We start from the raw sequence: 9,259 nt of genomic DNA, 5'->3' as shown, positions 1-9,259 counted from the left end.
GTCTCCTCGAGCCCTCTGTGCCCACCGTCCGACTCCCCACCACCCGCCCCGGAGGTCGATGGTCATCCGGCCTTCACTGTCCGACGCATCGTGGACTCCCGTCGACGAGGTCGCGGTTGGCAGTACCTCGTCGACTGCGAGGGCTACGGACCGGAGGATCGCCAGTGGGTTCCGGGCTCGTACATCCTCGATCCTGCCCTTATCGAGGAGTACGAGCGTTCCTGCCCTTCGACCTCTTCCGGACCACCAAGGGGCGGTCGTTGAGGGGGGGGGTACTGTTGGGAGCTGGAGAAATTCCACCTTTCTCCAGCAGAGTCCGCCGTGGATCCTCTGAGGGAGCCTCCTGCACAGCTGCAACTCATCAAGACCATCAGAGGATCCACTACTTAAGCTGTCTTCAGACCTTGCCTCAACGCCGCAGTGTTGTTCCAGTTGGTCAGCGCTTAAGCCTAGATCCTCAGTGAAACTCTATGACTTTGAATCCAGCCTGGATTCTAACTATAGTCTCTGTCTTCCAGGAAACCTGTGTCTCCTCTGTGAAAGCTCAGGAAGAGCTAACCTGCCGAGCCGACCCTCAGAGCCAAACCTGAAGAATCTCAAGGAACCTCCAAGCAGCTCTGGACTAGAGCTGGAAAACCCAAAACCAAGGTCTGTTCATTCTAGACGTGAGACGCTGAGGCAGCAAACGGACTCTGCTGATGAACTCCTCTCCAGATCCAACAGTGACTCTCCCAAAGCTAATCTCAAGAACCCTCAAGGTACAATCAGTAATCTTCTGGAAATCAAACCTCTGTTGGCAACGCTAACTGAACTGTCTCTCACGCAGACTCCGGTGAACCAGTATCCAGGCCCCGAACCTGAACCAGTACATTCTGTGTGCTTGTGCATAATAAACTTGTTAAACTCTCATCCCTGTGTCCGTCAGTGGTGTTCTGCATTCTTGGGTCGCTTTTAGTGAACCCATCATGACATTAACAACAAGGAACCAACACAAATCCTACACTCAAAAAAAGCAAACTGGGTGTCTGTTACCTTATCTTATGTCTAACATGTAGCTTCTACTATATAAAATCATGTTTTGTGGTTGAACAGTTTTAAATCATGTAGATTTAGCATAAAATGCAACAACTTAAAATTTACTTGAATAATTTATGTTAAAACAACCTAATTCTAATGGGTTAAGATTGCAAATCAATAACACTCCAAAGCAGTAGGTGGCAGTAATGAGCACATTCCCCTCTCTTGAAGGCCACGGTCAAAGGTGAGTGAGTCCCCGACTCTGGCTGGCAGAAGGAGTAGACATTTTGAAAAGAAATTTCAAGTGTGGAAGAAGGTAAGTTTAATCTTTTATCATCCATCGAACAGAAAACAATACGGCAGCAGACATGTTATAGACAGTTAGTTATTGTCCTCTTTTGCATTTTGGATTATTTATTTGTTACTGGGCGTTTTATTAGAGTGCATTAATATATCACACTGTCGCCATGCTCATAGCTAACTAAGCTTACAAGCTAGCATCCTGAGGTCGACGGCATGGTTGACAACGCGTGCGGATTCATTTACAAAATGAGCTAAGAGCTGATGCAGGCATGGCTGGTGGGGGATAATTGCCTGCGTTTGGTGAATGTAGCTGCAGCTAAAAGGCTCCAGTCACATAGGCTACATTAATAATAATAGTGGTGATGAATTTCCCCCCAATCCGAATCTTGGCTTCACGTGGAGTCCGCAGAAAGCTCGGCACTTAACAGTCATTAGCTCTAAGTTTGGAAACTACCACGGCATCTCGGCACCTTGGCGGGGTTTCTATGTCAACTCCACGTAGCATTAGCTCATCCAGCTACTAACATCAACACAGTAGTTCTTCGCACTATGGAGCTTTCCACAGTCAGATTTTATTCACTTTGTTGACGAGGGAACAAATGTGTGCTACCATAAATGTACTGTTGTGCTGTAGCCCAGCTAGGAAAGCAAATCGTTACCATATTTCAAATGAAAAAGCATTTTCAGAAATGCTTTTTCATTTTAAGAATGTGGCTGCATTGTTTGACTCATAAATGAAATTAGTAATCAATCATCCTGTTTGCATTTTAAATTTCTTCTTTAATGCTTCTCATCATTTTACTTAATTAAAATAAAAAATAAAAATACATTTGAGATTTATTTTTTGAAAATGTACCCCAGAAAATACATACCAAAAATAAATTTGAAATGTAAATTTTGAAAATGAAAAAGTATTTTCAGAAATGCTTTTTCATTTTAGGAATGTGAATGCATTGTTTGCCTCATAAATTAAATTAGTAATTAATCATCCTATTTGCATCTTGAATAAATGCACAGCACTATTTAACTTTGATTGAAATATGTACAGTGTGATTTATATCAGCCAACAAAATGTGGGCTAGCCTTGGAAATAACTTGTAAGCTGATTTAGGATTTGGTGGTAGATGACAATTGTTAAACTAGTCGGTCATTTCAATGCTATGATAGTTAAATTTACTTTTGTGTACCCTTTCTGTTTAAGCTAACTGCTGAATTTAAGAGGATTACAACCATCAGTTTGCTGTCAAAGTTCTTCTCCCAGCTGGATGCTCATTCTTCAAACTTGATGAGGGTGTTTGGCAAGAAAGGCGGCGTTCAAGGAAGAAAGATAAGGAGCATCATGATACCCATCACCAAGGTATGATAATAGAATAAAATAGAAATTGTCAAACCTGTACCGATTCAATATTCTAAACTTAATGCTTGAAATTTAAAGCGGAAGTTTCAGAGGGATGGAGAGAAATAAAACTAGATGGAGAGGGGTGTAATGTACTTTTATGAAGAAGGATCTGATAAAATTTTAACCTTGGGCAGATGTGACAATGTCCACTGATGTTGCAATGGTAGGTTCTGTTTCCTGGGACCACATGCTTACATTTGACATATTTCTATGATAAAATGTCTTGCTGGTACATAAAACCAATGCACCCATGGATATTGTAAGTTCATATATCATAAAAATTGTCAATGATTTTTACATTTTGAAGAATGTATTATTTAAAGTTTTGTTTGTAAAATCTTCTACCAGTTGATTAAAATGTTTTATCTTTAATTTATTGTCCTACATACTCAGACTGACGCCATTGATGTCAAAAGAGAGTGAATCATCAAAGCCCTGTGTGTGTACCTGAATGAAGAGCCCGAGAACCTTGTGAAAGAATACATGGTATGTAATTTAGTGTGTTTAAAAATGGGACCAGTATAACATATCTTTACATGTATATCCTCTATTTCCCCCTTTTTTCTGTGAAGAACACAGATTGTGGGAGCAGTGAAGCTGCAGTGATGGAGACGACATTTGGAATATTTGTCATTCGCAAGGAAGGTGCAGAGCCAGTTGATGGACCGGAAGATGTAGGTATAGTTCTGGATGGGCTCGGAAACGTGCCACTTGCTGTGGTCATGTTGTTTGCGCTTGTATATGCGCTTAACCTCAGCTACCCGCCAGAGCTCAGATACACCTTTGAAGCTTTGCAGAAGATCATCGTGGAGCTTGATGGAAACATACTCTCAAAAAAAACTCAAACACTGAAAACTCTACTTGCGTGTTAGTCACCCTCAATAGAGTAAACTACAGGTTTGGAGTTACTCTAATGGGAAGGCATTTGAAGCCATTTGAGTAGTTACTGAACTGAAAGCTGTGTTTGTGTTTTAATACATCCTGTTGCTATTTTGGGTTTACAAAATAGAATGTTTTGAAATGTTTCTTTATGCAAAGGTAAGGTTTTAAAACAAATTGTTATTTTCTAAAGAAAACTATTTTGATATGGATGCATTATGCTGTATTTTGGTTGTTCTCAAATATTGGTCTTTGCACTCAGTTGACAGGACCACTTTCTGCGTATAACTTTGTAAAGGGCTTTGCTGAAAGCTCTAAATATAGACACCTAATGACAGGGGGCTCCAATTTCCTAACTCAGGAGTTACAACTTTTGTTTGTCTATCTGTTGTAGTTTTTTTACAGACATGATGTTGGACACTGTTTCAGGCTGTATTGTTTGTTGTATTTTCACAACGTAGTCATTTTTAAAGTAAAGTGATTTCAACAAATCCAATTTAGTTCATGTTTTTCTTTTCCAAACTTGACACCAGCTGGGGGTATATAGGCTGACATGTACATTTTAAATAGCTGAATATGTATACGTTAAAAATGAATTATTTTGTGAATAATTACTTATGTTCATTTTCATATGATAAAGTTAATCTCTTACCTAACTTTGTTTTGTGGGCTCAGCACAATAAATTCATGTACTGTACTATTTTGAAAAGTAGTTGTAACTACCCTATTAAATTATGTACCTAATAATCCTATCATACAAGTTTAAATGGCTTAAGAAAATTATGTTAGTATGTTACATTTACCTATATTTATCTAGTTGGACTGACCCCTGGTAATTAAGTAATAGTAATGCAAATACAACACGTTGACCCAACATATTTACCCTTTGTTCACTTAACAAAATTGCTTCTCGCTAAATTAATGCATTTTATTTAGGTGGAAATTATTTCCATAATTTTATTACGTTCTGGGAACAAGTTTTTTTTTTGAGTGTACATTTTTATTTAAATTATTTACTTTAATCTTCAAATTCAGACATCTACGCATTTTTTTTTTATTTAAAATTATCTACCCCATTAGAAACCATTTTGAAAAAAAACAAACTTTTCTTAACTGTGTATTTATTTTATTTTTATTACTCTTTGTCTCTTTGTGGGGAGGAGCAAATGCTTAGATCACTAAAAATTTTACTAAGGAACAAAACAGAACAATATTAATAAACCCAGAGTCACAAAAATATTTCATTTAGCCGCTGAGTAATTTTAATATTACTTTTAAATGAAAAATCTTTTATATGTCAAGTAGAGGAAAAAACAGCATCACTCAATATTGTGTTTAAATTTTTATTTGAATCTGTTGAGTCTTGGACTTGTTGCAACATACGTATACTGTATCTGAAATAGATGGAGTCCATCTTCAGACCATTTGTCTAAATCTACACTATACATTTCTAATGATGTTATATTTGCTTTAAAATTAATTGCATTGGTCTAGTTTTTGTCATGATTTTGGCACTGATGACTGTACTAATGGTTCATTAGATCCACCTGCTTAGCTTCGCCCAGTTTCTCATTACAACATATCATATCCCCCTGTTCCAGCTTGTATTTGAACTGTTTGCTCCCAATCATCAGTGCCAGATTATTCGAGCCATAGGTAAGAGTTTTTAGCGTACCCAGTTTGTTTGTCCTGATAACCTGATCCTGACTGGTTTCTGCCCTTGGTCCTCCTGAGCCTGCCTGCCCCTGTTCTGATGTGTTTGCCTGGCTTGTCTCCGGACTCCTGCTGGATTCTATCTGCTTACTACCTGTCTCCTTACTATCCATCTGTCTCCTGACCCCGGCTTGATTTCCCCTTTGGTACCTCTGTCTGATGTCTGATCTTCTGGCCTTGACTTCTGTTTGTCTCATTGACATGGCTTTGCTTCTCCTTCTGGAATCTCTTGCTCTCCCTCGTCCTTTGGCTTCTGCTCCTGGAACTCTGTGGGCAGCCTCCGCTGCGTACAATGGAATATCAAAATCTGGATTTCACTTCCTCTTCTGGGCTCGGACTCAACTTTATAACCAGGTTAGCGACTCATGCTCTTAATCATCCTCCATCAGAGTTACGTGGACACTAACCTGTGTTTTCCCCTCTACAGTGACTCTGTCCTTTTTGTTCTTGCTGCTGAGTCGCAGATTAATCAAGCAGTCAAAAGCTGTCAGTGAATAAAAACATCAAAGTTCTTTGTTTAATGGCAATGTTCTGTTAGAAGAGCTCCTTTCCTGACTTCCTTTTGATTGACTGAATAAAAGGTGTCTTAAGTTTCACTGTCCACCTGTGCAGTTCCTGCAGAGGTAATGACTGCCATCTGCCCCGCTCATTTACCCGACATCCATCAATGACGGTGAAAGATTTCCAGTGATCTGTGTTTCATTGGAATAACACCAAACAAACCTTTCAGCATCATCCCCTTAGTTTCATTACTGAAACCCATTTTCAATCAAACATCTGCTTCCCTTCAGCCCACCAGAACTTGCCTTTCTTCCATTTAGGTGGCTACCATGATGATCTTTATTTGCATCAATTAAATTTACATTGACTATTATTTAATACTTTTCTGTTAGTTTTTCAGTAGTTTTTGTGTTTTCATTTTTAGTCCCTTTTTTCCCTAGATAGGCAAAATGCAAAAACTCTTTCTGTTTCCGTGGGCCTGGTTTTCACCACACAAGAAGAAGACGCTTGCTAATTAAAGACAGTCAAACTCATTTGCATAACTCAAACTTCTCAGATGACCACTAAAAAAATTCCCCCCAAAACATGAGCAAAACCAAGTGATGCATGTAATGTGGACAGAAGATTCTTTGCAGATGTCATAGTTTCAATTTATTGTGTTTATTTCCCTCTTTATGGTACGTTCAGACCAAACTGTACACCAATGTGGCAACTTTGACTTCACATTTGTCGATTGTTGCTTGCCTAACATAGCAGCAATTGACTTTGTGGGCGACAGCAATTTGTATGGCGGCTGTCCAGCTTTACTGCATCGTTGAATCTACTGTCTTCTGGTGTTGCGCTACATGATTGGCTGAATGTTGCCACGTGACGTAAAACATTGTGGTTGCCCCAAACTGATGGCGAGATGGAGCGGGGACCCCCTAATTATATATATTGTATGAAATTGTGTTCTATCAAACAGGTCCTATAGTCACTATTACAAATGGAATAATGTAACGAACGTTACCTAGGATTAACAGAATATTTCTGATTCTGATTCCTGGTTGATGGGACAGGTGTTGTGAATGAAACGTTGTCCAGCTTGAAAGAGCTCCTGTGTGTCACTGAATGTGTGCATTGATGACTGAAAGACATCTTCTGCCTCCATTTATCTGTTTACTACAGTCTGTTGAATTCATGTTAATGTGGATTTCAATTAGTGGAAAAAATTGTAGGAGGGAATATAAAAAAAAGCCTAATTAACCAAAACTTTCGCGACCCCCATGCAGTACCTCCGTGGACCCCTAGGGGTCGCGGACCCCCTGTTGAGTTGCTGTGATCAGTAGCTGACAGGTTAGCCTCTTTTAGCTCAGTTGGTTAGCCATGTTAAGCTACACTACTTTGAACTTTGTGTCAACAACAACTGTTTGTTTTCTACAAGTAGAAAAACTGATTTGTATAAAATCTCTATGATAGTATATTTTTTTTTAAAGATGTTCCATTTGCCTCAGATCTTAATAAAAAGAATAAAAATAAGCTGAGACTTTTTGTGTCATCTTGTTAAATAGCAGAGCTCAGTCTGTCTTTGATGGCATTGTTTTCCATTTTCGGCTATTTTAGATCACAAATGAAACTCAAAATAATAGCAAATATAGGTCATATTATGTGGTACGATGGAGTATAGAGATTTTTTTTCTTCTATTTCGAGAATGACGTCGTAACATTATGAGAATAAAATCGTAAATTGCGAGAATAAAGTCGTAAAACTATGAGAATAAAGTCGCAACGAGAATAGTCATAAAATAACGAGAATTAAGTTATAAAATTACGAGAATAAAGTCGTAATATTAAGAGAATAAAGTCCTAAAATTAAGAGAAACAAGTTGTATTTTATGACAACTCCTACAAGAAGCACTTTCTTCCCTAAAATGAGGAATGTTGAGCATCATGTGAAGTTATACTTTGGCATCCAGTTGACAAATAAGAAAATCTTTTAGCATTAGCATTAGATTGGTCAGGATGTCAAAGTGGACTCAGGTTGCTGTTTGGTGGCGCTGTTCGGCCGTCATCTGCTGGTCGGAGCTCAAAGCTTTCTTTCTGAAACAGGTTGTTGTAGGATGACTCCATTCTGGTAATATTACAACTTTATTCTCGTAATGTTACAACTTTATTCTCGTAATGTTACAACTTTATTCTGTTAATATTACGACTTTATTCTAGTAATGTTACGACTTTATTCTGGTAATATTACGACTTTATTCTCGTAATATTACAACTTTATTCTCGTAATGTTACAACTTTATTCTCATAATATTACAACTTTATTTTGGTAATATTACGACTTTATTCTGGTAATGTTACGACTTTATTCTGGTAATATTACGACTTTATTCTAGTAATGTTACAACTTTATTCTCACAATATTACAGCTTTATTTTGGTAATATTACAACTTTATTTTGGTAATATTACGACTTTATTCAGGTAATATTACAACTTTATTCTAGAAATGTTACAACTTTATTCTCGTAATGTTACAACTTTATTCTCTTGATGTTACAACTTTATTCTGGTAATATTATGACTTTATTCTCGTAATGTTACAACTTTATTCTCGTAATGTTACAACTTTATTCTGTTAATATTACGACTTTATTTTGGTAATATTACGACTTTATTCTAGTAATGTTACGACTTTATTCTGGTAATATTACGACTTTATTCTGGTAATATTACGACTTTATTCTGGTAATATTACAACTTTATTCTCGTAATATTACAACTTTATTCTGGTAATATTACAACTTTATTCTCGTAATATTACAACTTTATTCTCGTAATATTACAACTTTATTCTGGTAATATTACAACTTTATTCTTGTAATATTACAACTTTATTCTCGTAATATTACAACTTTATTCTCGTAATGTTGCGACTTTATTCTGGTAATATTACAACTTTATTCTGGTAATATTACGACTTTATTCTCGTAATGTTACGACTTTATTCTCGTAATGCTACAACTTTATTCTCGTAATATTACAACTTTATTCTGGTAATATTACAACTTTATTTTGGTAATATTACGACTTTATTCAGGTAATATTACAACTTTATTCTAGAAATGTTACAACTTTATTCTCGTAATGTTACAACTTTATTCTCATGATGTTACGACTTTATTCTCGTAATGTTACAACTTTATTCTCACAATATTACAACTTTATTCTCGTAATATTACAACTTTATTCTGGTAATATTACAACTTTATTCTAGAAATATTACAACTTTATTCTCGTAATATTACAACTTTATTCTGGTAATGTTACGACTTTATTCTGGTAATATTACGACTTTATTCTGGTAATATTACGACTTTATTCTAGTAATGTTACAACTTTATTCTCACAATATTACAGCTTTATTTTGGTAATATTACGACTTTATTCTGGTAATATTACAACT

At 36.7% G+C, this 9,259-nt stretch overlaps 1 long non-coding RNA gene across 1 annotated transcript; it reads left to right on the top strand.

Annotated features, from left to right (window-relative positions):
• The first annotated feature begins 1,066 nt into the window (after positions 1 to 1,066).
• LOC119777223 lies at positions 1,067 to 3,377 on the top strand. The gene is made up of 4 exons (XR_005279900.1): positions 1,067 to 1,333; positions 2,522 to 2,677; positions 3,113 to 3,205; positions 3,292 to 3,377. It is a non-coding gene; the product is annotated as an uncharacterized LOC119777223 (long non-coding RNA).
• Positions 3,378 to 9,259: the final 5,882 nt, after the last annotated feature.

This window comes from Cyprinodon tularosa, unplaced genomic scaffold (assembly GCF_016077235.1).
Source record: "Cyprinodon tularosa strain WSP-4 unplaced genomic scaffold, ASM1607723v1 ctg99, whole genome shotgun sequence".
NCBI classification, from domain to species: domain Eukaryota; kingdom Metazoa; phylum Chordata; class Actinopteri; order Cyprinodontiformes; family Cyprinodontidae; genus Cyprinodon; species Cyprinodon tularosa.
This window is presented reverse-complemented; position numbering and strand designations above follow the sequence as displayed.